Source organism: Triturus cristatus, chromosome 12 (assembly GCF_964204655.1).
Source record: "Triturus cristatus chromosome 12, aTriCri1.1, whole genome shotgun sequence".
Lineage (NCBI taxonomy): Eukaryota > Metazoa > Chordata > Amphibia > Caudata > Salamandridae > Triturus > Triturus cristatus.
This window is the reverse complement of record NC_140595.1, coordinates 27334072-27351234: the sequence shown is the minus strand read 5'-3', so window position 1 is coordinate 27351234 and position 17163 is coordinate 27334072. Positions and strand designations below refer to the sequence as shown.

Here is a 17163-nt window from a genome sequence, read left to right as displayed (position 1 = left end):
AGTCAGTAGGAGTTCTGCTCTTGTTAGCTTTGGCCCGGCTGTTCAGCCCTCCTTTTCTTCTTCTGGTTTCTTGTCTGAGGAAGCAAAGTTCAGGGGTGTCCCTAAATACTAGATTTAGGGTCGATACAAGTAAGTAAAAGGTTGGGACCAATGGGTCCCTTCCCTGCAGTGGGTACACCCCTTATTATGCCATCCTCCAGTGGGAGGGGGGGGCATCAGCCTTTCCCTCGTTGGCTGGGTTCCCGAATCTGCAAGATGGCGGGGGCTAAGAGTTGTGCTTCACCTCACCTCCCCCACCTGAGAAGTGGAGTTGGCAGAGGTGGGCACACCTCTCTTCCTCACTTGTTTTTCCCGCCAGTTCTCCCGCCCAAAGTGGGGTCAGAACCAGTGGGAACTAGTTGCTGAAAGCAGCAAGTGGCCTGGGGAAGCTCACAAATCCCCTTTATGGAGCCTGCCCATTCCGGGGGGGGGGGAGGGGCTTGGTACCTCGTCCCAGGATGGGCATTGTTTCAGGCCCCCGAGAGCAGCAGGCTCTCGGCCCAGGGGTCCAGAAACATGTCTGTTGGTGGCAGCTGAAAGCAGCCTCTCAGCCTGGAAACTAGTGGTAGGTCATTTTTAAGGGGGCATCTCTAAGATGCCCTCTGTGTGCATTTTTCATTAAATCCCACACTGGCATCAGTGTGGGTTTAATGTGCTGAGAAGGTTGATACAAAACTTCTCAGTGTAGCCATTATGGTGCTGTGGAGTTCATAATGACAGACTCCTAGCACCATATACTCTTAATGGCAGCACTGCACTTACAATGTCTAAGAATGGACTTAGACACTGTAGGGGTACAGGGTTCATGCACCTGTACCCTCACCATTGGTATAGTGCACCCAGCTAGAGGGGTGACTGGTCTATGCCAGGGCAGTGGGTTGTAGGCATGGCACACAGGGATGTGTGCCATGCCAACTCTTCACTTTGTTCTGCACCAAAACATGCAGCCTGCAAGGGCAGTGTGAGAGTGTAATGGTACAGGGCCACTTAGGGTGGCACAATAAGTGCTGCAGCCCTTAGAGATCTTCCCTGGTCACAGTGCCCTGAGTACCTGTGGTACCATTTACCAGGGGCTGACCTGTGGCCAGAGATGCCAATTGGGTTAGTTTTCAATGCAGTTTTAGGGAAAGAACATAGGCCCTGGGTACCTGATTGGCAGGAGCCCAGGGCACACTTAGTCAAAGCACATCAGCAGTTTAGCAAAAGTGGGGGCAACCATGCAGAAAGAGGGCACTTTTTCACATGACCTACCCAGCCTTTAGGCAATCTGGAATAGAGCAGTGAAGTAGAGAGGCATTAATTATCTTCATCCAAAGTGGGAGTTTGGATGATCTGATCTCGATGATGCGAAAGTACGGGGAAGATTGGAGACTGAAAATCTGACTGTGAGACTCAATGTCAAGAAGGTGAGTTGATCAGAACAGTGCCAGTCACATGTGGCTAGCTGCGTGCCGTGTTTATCCACACTCGCTTTTGTGTATTTCACATGAATAGGGAGAGGAGTTGGCCTAACGGCTAGGGTGGTCGACCTCGAATCTGGGGAACCGGGTTCGAGTCTTGGCAATGATGCTGAACATCATGTGATTCTGGGCAAGTCAATTGTCCCGTGCCTAACAAAACAAGCATTGGCATAGCCAATAGGTCTCACCTTTGGGACCTTGTAAGTGTTTAGCTAGACCTATTCGCTTTGCTAATATGTTTAAGCTATGTTGTAGATAAGTGTGGCTTGAGTGTAGCGAAGTTATAGTAAAAAGTGTTGTAAGTATTTTGTTACCTATTCTATAATTAAGATGATATATATAACTGAACAACCTTATTAAAAAAAAAAAGAACATAAAAATGATTCTTTTTTTCTTTTTGGAGGGAGGGGGGGCGGGGGGCGGGGGATGTTGGCAACTATTTCCTGCCTGTTCTATTGGTTGTTTTGGTCAGTCTATCCCGACACATCATGACTGCTCAGTCGAGTCCCCGCCAGTTATGGCTGCTCGTGGCTGCTTTAGTGACAGTGAAACCACACCAAAGCCTTGTATCCTGTAGCAGTCCCCTGCACCCACGACAGGTCAAGCCCCAGATCACGAAACCCCATTAGAGCGACGGAGCGCATTCATAATACTGAACGGATTCACGGCTTTCATTGGTGCAGCAGGTGCTGCAGCCCTGGGGCAATGGTGCGTGAGGGGCCCACAGCACCCCCAATCAGGCCTGTTTTACGACCAAAACAGCTGCAGTGGGAGGAATTTTCCTTGCTGTGCCACTGTTTCCTGGTAACGTTGAAATACACGTATATGTGTAGATATTAGCGCTCAGAAGGTACCGGAAGGAGCCATTAGGCGCTTTGCAACACACCTAAAATATGTATGACTGACGGGAGCTATTACAAAGACTTTTCTATTTTTGCCAATGTTAGTTTGCAATAGGTGAGTGTGTGGAAGGGCGGGGGCTGAGTGAGATAAGATTAGGTAGTTTATATTACGAGAAAGAGCCATTGCATCATACATTAGAAATCTTTTGAGGTATTAGAAAAAAAGAGAGGGATAGATGGGGACGAAGGGGGAGAGGAGGGAAAGCGGAGTAGGGCATAGAGAAGGGATGGTGGAGGGAGGCGGACTTCCTGGGTAGGACATGCAAGAAGCTAAAGTGTAAATGAGAGAGAAGGTTGGTAGAGAGGCAAAGGTGAAAGAAGTGTATAAGAGGGAGAAGTGAAGAGAGAGAATGAGAGGGAAGGGGAAAGAGTCGGTGGTGGAGAGGGGTTAAAAAAAGAGAATGGGAGATAAGAAAGGGGAAAAGAGAAGGAAGGTGGAGAGGCAACACTGAAGGTAGTTGGAGGAGAAGTGTAGAAAATAGTTATGGGGAGGGGCAGAGAAAATAAAGCTGGGGAAGAGTTATATTGGAGGGGTAAGAGGGCATGCAGGATTTGAGGGGAGAGGAAATGATCGGGTGAGAGGTGGGTTGCAAAAGTCAAGAAGAGGGGGACTAAAGGCTTGACATAAGAACAAAAGGAGTGGTAGTGGTGGGGGAATGTGAGATGGCGGAAAGAGGTCAAACAAAGCGCCGGTGGAAGAGAGATGAAGGCAGGGCGAGAAACGAGGGAAGAAACGGACACGGGTGGGAACGGGAGGTAGGCGGTATGAGGGCTGAATACGAGAGGCAGACAAAAAAGATGAAAGCACCATTAGCAAGTTGATATTAAGAAATGTGATATAATCTATTCAAGCACATAGATGTAACGCTCTATATTTAGCTAGGGTGACCACAGTGCTCAGCAGTTGAATTAAAGGCTATCCCCAGTAGGGAGGATCGTAGTCAGTGCTCAATCACAAACGGCATATTGTGCACGTAACCGTAGTAAAGGCTCCTCATTAAGAGATGCGGCATGATGGAAATAAGACCCCGCATCCGAATACGGAAGAAATAGTACCCATTAATGGAAATCGTAATGCGGCGTACTGCGCACACAAACATAGGGAAGGCTAAATCTCAAGAAATGCGGCATGCTATGAAGTGTTGCACAATCCCAAATATGAAGCCACTTTATTCAGCGTTGCCATAGGTAACCATATGTTAAATAACATACGTTACGTACTACGTGTAAACACATACACTGCAGAGTGCCAAAATACCGTAGATCTAATGACCAGAAGCCGCATCCGTATAGGGCCAATCCTTAACTTAGTCAGATGCGTCCCTGAGTATTTCCAAACAAGTCCAATATGGAGATTTAAACCGCGCGCCATGTTGAAACACATTTAAAGAATAAGCGGCGTGAAAGGGAAGACGTCACCAACAAAAACAAGCATGCAAGTGGTGAGCGCGTGCCACAGCAAGACATCTGTTTTGAATTATCGAGCACGCGTCTGGGTAGATAATTCAAAACAGACGGTGCCTGTGCGGGTAACCACAAGCAATAGGCTGTGGGCAGAGCAAAGGCAGGATATGCACCCGCTTTTGCCCAATTGCGTGCTCTCTTTCTTACAAAGACGCACGCAAAGGCGAATAGCCTCTGATCAAAAACAAACCACACGTACGCACAAGCGTGTGGTCAGATTATGAAGCCCCCTTACAAAAAGTCTCGCAGAGCAGCGCATGGGCGCTGGCTCAGGCTAGACCTAAAAATGAATGTGTCCTCATGTAACGCAACTGGTGTTACGTAAAGCGCTCTGATACCTTTGGGTCAGGTTCACGCTAGATGAAACTCCGTAAAAAATAAACATATAAAATAATTTCGATGGCAGGGGATCACTGAAGTGGTTGGATGGTTTTATTGCAGCCAGAGGTGTGAGAATAGTGCTTTCATCCAAAGTTCTGAATAGTCTCCAGGAGGCATGGTTTGGGGGCGGGGGGGGGGGGGGGGGGGGGGGGAGAGACCACCGCCATTGGGGCACTCCAAACCGGGATGGAGGGAGGGTGTTAGGTGGTGTAGTTGGTAGATTCTCCAAAGCTAACCACAGTTCCAATTTGCTCTTTGTTGTCTTTTCACAGAAAGCGGCAAATTCCTCACAGTTAGGCTGCGGACAGAGTTCCATTGAGGAATGGTTAGATTGACTGTTTGAAGTTTGACGAGATCAAACAATCTTTTAAGTCGGTTTTTGGATAGTTCTAGTTGGTTTCTGAAGTAACTAGCTTTAGAGCATCTAATGCGTTTGTTATATATATTTTTCAAAGATCTCAGCTGATTGAGATGGTTGAGGGAGGGAGAGGATCTCCACAATCGTTCCGCTAGTCTCAGATTTCTTCTTTCTGTATTTAGACTACCATTATACCAAGGTTATGAGATTTTGGAGGGCATTCTTTTTAACTGTAGAGGCGCAATTGAGTCTAAAATGTTTGCCATGGAGAGAAAGTAATAGTCTGTAAGGTCATGGACAGCAAATATGTCCACTGGAGTGGGCAGGAGGTTATCACTGAGGTAAGTCAGATCATCCAAGTTAATGTTATGCAGACCTCTTTGCCAGTGCCTTGGTTTCTTTCGTTGAACTTTATTAACTCTCACAGATTCTGTGATGAGGAAGGTGATGCAATGGTGGTCAGTCCAGTAACAAGGAACAACAGATAAAAGATGAATGGAGTTGACCTTACAGATGAAAGAAGGTAGCTCCCTTGATGCGAGTAGGGCTGTCACATATTTAGTTGAGGTCTACTAAATAGGGTTTGAGGCTATTAACTGCAGAGTCATTCGGGTCATTCCAGTAGAGGTTAAAATCTCTGAGGAAGATCTGGGTGCCATGACACTGCGTTAGTTGAGATTATTAACATGATTTGTTCTAAGAAAGGGAGCTTATCTTGTGGAGGGCGGTAGAGCGCGTGGAATTTGCATGCTCGCCCGTTACATGTAACATCAGTGCACAGATATTCATTCGTATGACGATAAGGAAGCAGACTGTAATTGTCTAACTGATAAATTGCCACGATGTATACATGCGATGTCTCCACCTTGTCCACTAGATCCATCTAGCCTAATGATGTTGTAGCTAGGAGGCACTAGTGTGTCGAGAATAGGTGCAGATGAATTGTTTAACCAGGTTTCCATCAGCATTAAGAGGTCAGGATCATGAGCAAGGATAAGGGCAGCAATGTTGTACTGCTCTTCAGCAGTTGAGAAGAATGCATTTAAGCTGTGGCTTGGAATCATCTGAGGCAGACATAGTGGTGGGGGATCGAGTGAGGTTATTTTTATATAAGAACTGGAGTTTACCCTTGGATCTCTGAACGGGTCCGAGTGGGATGCCTCAATTTGGCACATATGTTTTAGCGGCGTATGTTGGGTCATATGACAGTAATAGGGTGTGGGAGGGCGGGTCGGATAATCAGACGAGGAGGCTGTATATAGTGAGATGCTCTGCGAGTTTTATTCGAAATGACAGGTACTGGGCCACACGAGGGTGGTATTAATGTCTCAACAGTCCCTTGTGGTTCTTCTTCTGTTACTGGTCCTTCGACCGATGGTTCTCCGCCCCTTCCGACCGCTCCGAGTCCTTTGGGAGATTCTTCTCCTAGTTGTATATCCGGACCCACATTCGTCCCAGGGAGGCTCATAGGAGAGAGGAAAAGACGGCTGTCAGTAACGTATATGGTATGTGCCAAGGTTGTATCCCATCACCGCAACACCACGTGAGAATTGTGCTTCCCTCCTTTCTTATGAGGGTGTTTGTATTTACAGGTGATTTTGGGCGAGAACGGTGAAGAGGTAAAACAAAGGGGGGGGGGGGGGGGGGAGTGAAGGGAATAAGGTACAGATCGGGAAAGGGTTCGTACTCTCTTCCTTAATCGTGTATATGGTCCTTAGGCAACTCAAAACGACAAACAGAACATGGGAGAAAAGGGGTTTCAGGAAAGTGCAGTCCTAGGGATGACTAATCATTCCTATTGACAAACCACGATTACGGAGACAGTTGCGTTGAGTTCTTTTCTTCAAGTTGAAAAACTAATGTTCTCCTGTTCACCAGTGACAGTTTCAAACAGCACATCTAAAGCACTTGTTCTGAGTTGGCCTAACGGCTAGGGCGGTTGACCTCTAATATGGGGAACCGGGTTCGAGGCAAGGACGCGCAACATCCTGTGTTTCTGGGCATATAAAGTAATCTCCCCATGCCTAACAAAAATGAATCTGTCCTCATGTAACACAACTGGCACTCGTATAAAGCGCTCTGACAACCAATGCCTTCGGGTCAAGTTCAAACTAAATAAAACTCCATTAAAAAAAAAAACTTGTGTCTAAATTCTTACAGTAGAAACTGGTATAAACACAAGAAATGATTGGCATCCATTCTTTGAGTATCTCCTTATTCCTACATCAGAACTGCTACAAAATACATGGTTTGAGAATTCGACTGTAATTATTCGTTAGCTTTAGCGTTGTTTTTGTTCATTTACCAAATGTCCTTTCGCTGGATAAAGCCCATCCGCTTGTGCAAGACTCAGCATAAGCCAAGGATTCCTTACAGAAACAAGTGTGCACAGTGTCCCCTTCAGCCACACACAACTAATATCAGGTCGCACAATGGGGGAAGACAACATCACTGTGGATTAGAACAAAAAATACAGCTACATGTACTTTTAGTGAATCATCCTTGCAGTCAAGCATGCTTTGTAGAAAAACTGATTTCACAATGACATGGAAACAAGAGGCACAAGTTACTCAAATACTACAATCTGTAGGCAATCTTTTCACCTCAATATTCAAAGTTCAGTGCGGTTTGTAGCAGGCAATAAGATCAGAAGCTGGAAATGAGCCACCAGGAACATCTACTTTTACAGAATTTTCATTTGAAGCAAAAACTATCATATTTAAGCCATACAAAGACAGGATATCGCAGAACCTTAACAAAGTTCTGTTAAGTATCAATAATCAACCCCTAGCCAAGAGGCACTAAAATGTGAGTACAATTACTTGCTTAATGGAAAGTAGTTTACACAGCCGGCCTCTAGACGCGCCCAGAGCTCAACATTAATGGTTTGTATGTATGTGGCAATTCTATAGTGAAACCTAGTCAGTAGTCCGAAGGCTTTGCAGGCCTGTACAGGGTAATTTGGCCCACACTTCACAAAACAATAAACCCTTTTTGTACAACCACCGAAATATTTCCTTAAGAAACCCATGTGTGGGTCTCCATGCACTACTGCTAGGTCCAACTCAGCACCCCTTCCCTCTGTAAAAAAACCAATAAATGTAGAATAACAGCAAAGCAAACTTAAAAGAAGATTCCTGGCAGTAATATGGAGAGTTCAAAAGCAGAAGCAGGAAGAACGGGCATAAATAACAGATTTGTAAATCATAAGGGTTACCAGGAAGCATGGACACTATGCGCTGATTTTCCTCATGCTGACAATAAACACCGTCACTGCTCAGGATAACCTAGGAGTGCCTATCACAAGCATGCAACTATTCTGGGGTTTTGAGCTGTGGTACTGAAATTAACTATTTCACTGTCGAAGTCAGTTGAGTTATCAGGATATTGAACGTTTTGGTTTTTAACTTGCGTTATCTTTAGTTGGACCAGGCCATTAAAAATGATAACCTGAGTGACAGTGATTATCTGCTGACAATGTGCGGTTAACGCACAGAGCAGGAGCAGCCCTCTCCTTTATGTCCTCAAACACAGCTAATAGGTGAGCTCTTTGATCATGGGGCAATACTGGGTCAAAATGCAGCTGTCAGCACTGGGCACTGAACAAAATAGTTTCAGCGCCTGTACAAAGGAGATCTTACTCACGACGGTGTCATTAAGCACGTGCATCCTTCAGGCATATCACCAGTCACCAGAACAGAAGGTATGCAACCTGGATTGAGTTTTTTTCATCGCCAACATATCCTTGGTACTCATGTTTACAACTCAATCCCAAATCTCTTCTTCCTGTGGGTTTTGCATAAAAAGTCCTTCCTCTGCAGCTTCAACAGTAGTCTCTTCTGATGCACACAGCGATAACGCAAATCCCTTAGAAAACTGACAAACCACCAGAGTTAAAAGCTTAATCCCATCTCCGAATGCAGTGCATTAGCAACAGAAATGAAAGATGGAATTTCTGGCACTAGCCATTTGTTTTGTATTCTACCATATTGTAACCCAGCAGTTACTTTGTAATGCTCAGTATTTTCTGTAAGGGTAATACGCCTCCTTCCAAGCAATGGCCAAAGCATGTCTGTCCATCCATAGTTCTTTTTGCATTTGTCACCCCGAGTGGGACGGGTATGCTCAGACGTGAGTCCCGTGCTCTCCATGCGACTGGAATCAAGTTATCCTGGCTGAAGAGAGGGAAACCCCGAAAACGGTCCTAGTATGCTTGTTTCCAGACCAGGGAGGGCCTGGCAGTTCGGGCTGGACTGTTCCCATGGGGCACAGGGTCAAGACTGATTTGCATATGGCTTGGTCCAAACTGGAATGGCATGGTGAGCAAAAAAACGATGGATTGAGGCCCAGATCTCTGTACTGGGGTGAATGTATGACATTGTTCTGCATTCTGTCCATCAAAAGTTCTTTTTACAGATGGGGAGGGTCCTTCTGTTGACTCTGGATACCAACTGGAGAAGCTCAAACTTAAAATCAAAGCACTACTGTTCAAGCCCCCCAATAATCCCCCAGTGTTAGCTGACCAGACATTCAAGGTCAGTATTACTTAATATACAGTTCCTCCATAAAATGAAGTATGAGCTACACAAGGGAACATCATTAGAGCCCAAAGCTGCAGACTAGAACTCCTGTCCACCTCCCCATGACATGATGTTAAGTTATAAGGTTTTTATTGAGCGCACATATCACCCGGGGGCACTATAGTGAGTTCAAATAAACGTAAAGGTTCACAGCATAAAAAGGGGGGGGGGGGGTAAACATTCAAAACAGCTGTGTTTTAAGCTTCTTTCTGAACAACTTGTGATTTGTGATCATTCAGAGTTGCATTGGAAGCTCATTCTGGGAGAGGGGCGCTAAATGGGAAAAGGATCTTCTGCCATTTCTGAAAAGGGTGAGTCGATGTTTTGTTCCTGACTCAAGATTCCTTTTTGTTATATACCAGTTACATTTCTTGGCCAGGTAGATCGGCCCATTTCCATGCATGGTCTTATGTACAAGGCAGATGATTTTATACTAACACATTACCTAATAGGGAGCAAGTAGAGCTTTTAAACTGGGGGCGGACGTAGACCGCGATGGGAGATTCAAACCAATCTGGCAGCGGTGTTCTGCAACACCTGGAGTCTGGTTTATAGCTCTTCATGGATAGGAGGCATCAGTGCATTTCCATAGTTCAGGGTCTAATAATCAGCCGTCTGGACAAGAGGGTTCCTTGATTCCACTGGAATCTATTGGATGATTTTGCGTGGGGCTCGCATTATTTCCATAGCCGGTGCACATGACATGTATTACTTGGTCTTTCATGGACAATTTGTCATCTATTTTTACTCCAAGATTACGTACCATGGACTTAGGAGGTGGACAGGGGGCCTAGGCTCGCAGGCTACCAGTAATTGGACCAGAGTTCTTGTGCTTTTCCAAATAATATTATCTTGGTCTTACTGGCGTTGAGCTGAAGATGGTTAGTTTGCATCCAGGTGTTTGTGTGTGTCATACAACTTTTATATCCGATTTTAGTATCTGTTGGGTTAGGACCGAGAGTGATGAACAACTTAGTGTCATCAGCATATGACACTATATAAAATCCATAAGATCTAATTACCTTGGCCAAAGGAGCCACATAGAGGTTAAAAAACATGGGACTGGTGGCATTGCTGGATGGCAAGCGTACAAATAGATTTCTATAGTGATATGCTGCAATGCGATTTTGTTGACGACTCTAATATTCAGGGTCCTGTAACTTATGTGCAATCGACAAATAAAACATGTTTTAAAAAAAAAAAAAACATGGGACTGAGAATCGATCCCTGGGGGACTCCCTTATCTACTATCAAACTGCGGGAAACTAGTATGCCTATTTGTACCATGACGCCAGATACCAGAACACCGGAAATTCAGAGCAACATTGAAACCACATCTATTCCACTCTGATCAGAAACTGAGGAGCTTTGTAGAACTCACCAAATTTCCACTTCAAACCTCAAATCTCAGGAATGCGCTGGAAAAATATACTGCAGGTGCTCACTATCCTAGATTACCTACCAACAAGAAGTGCTGGTACTCGCCGATTAAAAGTATGTAACCCCTTCTAAACAGTGGAGGTATTCATTTCGAATGAAACAAGTATTTGCAATGCAATAGGTCACGCCTCTTCTCGAGTTTAAGCTATTGGCATTGGATATGACAATGCGTTTTATATATGTTTTAAAAGCCAACACATAAATAAAAGGCATTGTCATTAGCTCAAACTGGCTTAAATGCAAGACCCATCGCATTGCAAATGCAAGGCACCGACGACAGGGGGCTGGGGTTGGCAGAAGGCACGGACAACAGGAGGGGCGCAAGGCACCAAAGCACGTCCTGCCTGCAGTAAAAGAAAGTGAAGAAAATAGTGCTCACAGTCTAAATAATACGCACCCTGTAACAAACGAAGTAAAGGTGCCCGTCGCCATGGGAGGTGACAAATGAAGAGGCGGCGGTACTAAAGAGACTAGCAGTCCTATTTTCGAATCAGAAGTCAGCATGTCAGACAGACTGACACAAGTCAATGATAAGATGAATGATGCTTTCACCTTCGAGTCTGAGACACAAAAGAGATGCAAGGAAGAGACAAAGAGGAACAATGGAGGGAAATATGGCATAAAAGAGAGGAAAGTAACAACAAATGAAGATAAATACATAAAGAATATTGGAAAGAAAGAACCACAGAAACATATAAAGATAAAGTACATGTAAAAGAAAGGACAAGACAAAGATTGAGAAGCAAACTAAGGAGAAGGTAAGATAGAAAAAAAAGAACGGGAGAGCGACAGATAAGAAGAAAGACGCAGGAAGAGCTGCCTTTAGCATTTTATGGCGGGCGCTTTGTCTCGGCCCCCGTCAGTTCCCGCTCTCGCCCAGACAATGCCCCAGACTGAGGTGTGAAGTCCCCGGCAGGATGAAAGGAAAGGCCGGGGGTGCCGAGTAGGAGGCCTTTGTCTCCGCAGCCCGCCTCAGATACCGGGCAGCCTCCCAGTCTCTGGGGGTGGAGGGGGCAGTGGCCCCTCTGAGGACAAGAAGTAGAACCTGCCCGGCTGGGGAGGGGCGTGGGGGCGCACAGAAAATGCAAGCAGTTCAGGAGATGGCGCGCAGAAGCTCGCTCCACCACAGTCCAGACGGTGGTCTGTGTCAAAGGTGTAACGCATTAATCTATCTGAAAGCGCGTAATTAGTTAACTATTAGGATGAACCCTTCAAAAGGCGAGCTTTAGCCTTTGATCCCTTTGGCAAAAACAACCAAATTTGAGCACTCAAACAGTGATTTCAGAAGTATTGCAGCTTCTAAAACACGGCCAAAATCAGTTTTAAATCGCTTCATCTGCGCCAACGTCAATGCAGTTGACAACAGCACACTGAAGACATGCCATCCATGACTGTCTAGTTTTCACCTGTGTACCTTTCGTGCCGATCCCTACGCAATGCTAATGTTCCTAACAGCTGCACGTAAATGTTCCTAACTAAACAAGTAGAAGCACACCCTCCTACGTCACGGGAACAAAGATGGCGTCGGCCTGTCGACATGGGCCGTACTAAAAGAGGACAAGGCGGTAACCAAAAAGCCCAATCGCTAATCACACACCAATGTTTAACAAACGCTGACGCAAGCCAATTAAAAAGAAGGGCGTGGCTTAAAGTCCCCTTCTCAAACCGTATCGATTCCAAAAAGCACTCGAAGAGCAAGCAGCGCATGCGCCCTGCAACGCCAGGCGAGACCTCAAAACAGCAGGTACCCTCAACCTGACTGCATCTATTGATGTACCTATTGATGTAAAACACAGTCTCACAGAACGTAAAATGCTGTTAGATTAAACATTTTTTTTTTAAACTACCAGGTGCATCTGAAGCTTCACACAACACATAGTCCACATGGACGCAGCTGGGATTGTCACTTTACACCATGTCAAAGACAACGCTTCCGTTAGAGGCCTTTTATACAACAAGTATACACAAATGCAACGAAATATGGTTTACCAGTAACATATGCAAAATTTTCAAGTGGAAGAATAACTTAAGCAAAAAAGTTATATCAGGCAGCAACTGCAGACTGTTTCAAGCAGAAAACATATTTTGGACAGTACGTTGTCTGCTTGTAAAAATCCCCCAAACGGAAAAAATTAATGCACAATTGCATAATGTGAAATGTTGTTAATTTGGAAAATGTTGCAAGTGTTATTACAGACAATATGGCATCCCAGGTCTGGAACTCCCTACCTACGAACCTATACCCAACTACTTGGCAGGCTATCGTTAAATCTGAACTGAAAACCCTTCTTTATGAAAGGCATTTTAGTTCATCTCTCTTCTCCTTACCACACCTAGATGGCTTACGTTTTGCACTGACCGCTGACATGGCACTTACATCTCTCCCTCAATTTCATTACACACTTTCCTGCACATGTCCACATCCTATCACTCAATATTGAGGATTACTGTCACTTATACCTTACTTGCTGCATCTAGCAGCTGTCCATATCATAGCACTAATAGTTATAATTCCTGTAATTCAATGTTTCTTAATATGTAGTCGGTGGCTGGTGAGGGGGGTCTGAGAAGTCTACTCAGTGGGTCCTTGATTGCTTGCAAAATTAAAGCATTGTAAGTGGTTTTGTTTGCTTGCTAACTAAACTGCAACAACTTCTAGGCGGAGGATGTGCTTGGAAACAGGGGCTGACAAGGTAATATTTGTCCTTTCTCTGTGTCTCCAAACATTCTAAATGCTGCTTCTTGCATTGGTCTAGAACATAACATCTTATTTTGTTTAACAGGGAGTGTTAATGTTAACCCAATAGCAGAGATATGCTGGCATTTGCATCCGATTGGCTACCTTTGCCTTCTCACCCACAGGGCCGTTAATTTAGGTGTTGTGGAAGACAGGGAGCCACTAGTCAGTTATGTGTTTAAAGTTTACAAAGTCACCTACTTTATTAAAAAAACCTGCTTGTTTCATGCGTAAAACCAAAGGGTTCGATCTTACATAATTTGTTAAAACAAGCATTGGCAATATGAATTGTTCGTTGTTATGACTAGGGGAAAGATTTATACTAAGATTCGGTTGGTTTAATGTTACTACTTGCTGTACCTTCGTGATTGCCAAATTGTAAAGCGCCCTGATACCCCCAGGGGTCATGTTCGCACTATATAAAACTTTTCAAATAAATAAATTCACAATGCAATATAGGTATAACAAGAACACCAGCCGCTTAACATTTCCCCACAAAAATAAGTTAATGATAGGTGGCAGATGGAATATCACAGAACAGCCGCTTCATAAAACCGGTACACCTTGGAAAGAAACAGTGCAAGCTTCCCAATTTCAGAGAATAGGTACAGCAAGAGTAGCATCAGCACAAGTTTCTCCCATCTCAGGAGATGTACAAATTGGGCAGCATTAGTGCAAACTATATATCCTCACGGAAGATGTACAGTATGGTAGTATCAAGCAAAGCAAGTGTCCCGCTCTCACAGAAGGCCATACAGGCATCTACAATTTCCCACAAAAAAGAACCAGCAGGACAGACTACTGCTAGCTTTCAACTCTGACATAACATGCCGGTTAAGTCACAAGTGGCAAGTTGGTTAAAACGGTGCTCTGGAGTGCGTGCTTAAGTCACTGAGATGAGTGTATAGGTGGATGAGTTAGTGAATATGCAAGTTCAAACACCATTCTCGCTTAAGTGGAATCTCAAATCTATATGTTGAAAATTCTGCTGCTGTCTCTTGGAGATCTGGTGTCTGCGTAGATTTTGTGTTTTTTCGGTGTATAGATAATAGCCGTCACCTACTATGTCATTGTTATTAAGAGTGCTTGGAAGCAGCCTAAGAAAATATGCTCTAAACAGGCAGAGAGGTACCAATCTCTTCGGAAAGGTTTTGAATGTACACAGACCAGGTGCAGCGGAATCATAGGCTGCTGCTGCCCTGTATGATCAAATGGCACTCTCAACTGAGGCACTGCTACTCATGGACAAAAAGAGAGCATGCATTAACAGCAAAAAAGGCAGACTGAGTCTCCGCAGTGACTAAACATCCTGTGATTCTGGGCAAATAACTTAACTTCCTCCAACAAACTATTTTCTATGTATGTCCTTGAATAAGGCAGCTGGTGCTTTTGTAAAGTAATCCAATACCTTTAAGTTTGGTTTGCGTTATTGTAAAACTGCAAAAATAAATAAAAAGTGATATAGTAGAGCAGTGATACTTAAAGTATGGCCCGGGGGACTCCTGATCTTTATGTGAGGCCCCCTGGTTAAGAGCTGCACTGGGCTACTGTTTACGTAACTCAGAACGAACATAAAAAATATGTTAAATAAACTGGCAAGCATTTATTTAAAGGTTAATGGAAATTAAAGAAAGGAAGTAAGAAAGAGGGTCCTAAACCACTAAACTTTAGGAGCACCATCCTTTATAAAAACATCTTGAAGTAAAAGTATGATAAAGTCTGTTAATAATAATTCATTAACATGCTGAACCATTTCACCTTGATACATCAGATTATCAGTGAACTGAAGTATTTTTTATTTTATTTATTGTTTTAAAACATAAATTGAGAAAGTCATTCTTCTCTGCATCCTAATAACAATTCAGTAGTGTACGAAGAGGTAAGTCAGTGGTCATGTGCACATTTAGTGGGCTGGGGCTTCTATACATAAACAACTTATAGTTTATTAAACCAAACATTCGACAAGGCTTTGTACAGCGCACACCCTGAAGTAATGTATTTCGAGGTCCTTATGTGCTAATAAAGAAAAAGGAGGGAAAGTTAAATGAAATAATTTCCTGGGATCGCACAGTTTGGTTAAGAGGAGAGGCCAGGATTAATCTCAAGTTTGTGGTTTCATAATGTGCAATGTCATTCACTAGATGAATACACCTAGCTTCCTATACACCCACCTCATCACAAACCTAGACCGCCACCTTGCTGGTATCAATGAGGCCCTAGGTCACATCACACCAAATGTGTGGCCACTGGGATAATGTTTGCGAGTACCCATCTGCTAGTCTGGCATAGCGCTTCCACATTTAGAAATAAAACTACATTTTGAAATATACAACATTACCATTAAAATAGAAATGGCTATGTGTGTGTGCATATATAGAGACACACATTTTTTTCCCTTTGCTGGAAAATTAACTCAAATATATCATGTTTTGTGTATTGTTTTGCGTTTCAAATCATAGAAATCGCTTGGACGGGGGACCCCGGCTTACAGTACTGGTTCAGTGGGGGTCTCCAGAAATCAAAAGTTAAAGGACCCCTGCCGCAACTGATACGGTACTTTACTACTCTGTCTATTTCAATGCCTCAACACGCTTGGGTGATCTAATTTGTAGGCCTTATGTCATGATTTACTTTATTAACGCCCTTGGATAATGTTTGAGGAATATAAAGTTACCAAAAATAAATATAAGTAGCGATGTGTAGGACTGCGAGGGGCTGCCCGGTGAGGTTTTGTTCGCGCGATCCTGTTCGAAGAACCAAGCATCTCGCGATGCGTGTTGCTAACACAATACTCTCGTGCCGGGTTGGAGTTATGTTGCCGGAAGCGGCTCTTACCTCCCGCAGCCACAAATTAATCCGGTCAATAACCCCACACCATCTGCTCAGGTACCGACTACAACCGACTCTCCCCCAGAAGGAGGCCACGGCACTTCCGGAGAGGAGTTGGGGCCAGCCAATGGGAGAGCGCCTTCACACTGATTGGCAGATTAAGGGGCGCAGACGAGATCGATCGGCTGTAGTGTTCCCCCCCGTAGAACGCTGCGATTGGTTAGAAGCATTCGACCCGGAAAAGCAGCGGCCCCCAACCCGGAAGTAATCACTCTTTCCTACAGAAGCAAAGGGAGATAGCTCTCTTTTACCTGGAAGTGATGGGCCAGCCACCTCAGGCGCAGAGCCGACAGCGTCCAAAGGAAGAAGGTGGTGCATCTACCCTTACAGATGTGGAAGAATAGACCAGGGAGTTCAGAGAAGAGCGTCAACAATGCCGGGAGTGACCATAGGGGTGCTTCTTTCCTTTCTGCTGCATTCTGGGGGATGTAGTCCTGTTACTTCAGCTAGGACATCTGATATGTAAAATGAAGGCACAGCACTGGAGTACTGCGTTATGGGTGACATACCGTCTTTTCCAGCCCTGCAGCATGCGAATGAAATACACCACACAGGAGCTGTAGTCAAAAACTTTATTATTCCTCAGCATACACCTACACACAGCACATACTCAACATTAACCACACCCTAACACCTTCCCGCATAGGATATAGTATCTGTTCAGAGTGCACCCCCGAACCACGAGGGTCAATATGCTGCATCTCCTTAAATTAAAAAGGTGGTGAACATCACATTTCTTCCATCGGTCGGCGAGGTGTTCTTACTTGTCGTCCAGACCAGTTGATCCGAAATGATTGAGGTCCACCCTCAGACAACGGTGTTATAGGCTCAGGTGCTTGAGCTGGGCCAGCTAATAGAACTGTTTCACTCATGGTTTTAGGACTTGACTAGCATCGCAGTAGGTGTCTGAAAT

At 44.6% G+C, this 17163-nt stretch overlaps 1 protein-coding gene across 30 annotated transcripts in view; it reads right to left on the bottom strand.

Annotated features, from left to right (window-relative positions):
• The window catches only part of LOC146772278 (uncharacterized), a 219400-nt gene extending 202965 nt beyond the window's left edge, over positions 1-16435 (bottom strand). For 15 of the 30 annotated variants that reach the window (XM_085636720.1, XM_085636724.1, XM_085636723.1 and 12 more), the window contains exon 1: positions 16197-16435. The gene's annotated coding sequence lies outside the window, so the exon portion shown is untranslated. The remainder of the gene's footprint in view (positions 1-16196) is intronic. The other 15 variants (XM_085636731.1, XM_085636738.1, XM_085636735.1 and 12 more) reach the window with 5 other exon arrangements.
• Positions 16436-17163: the final 728 nt, after the last annotated feature.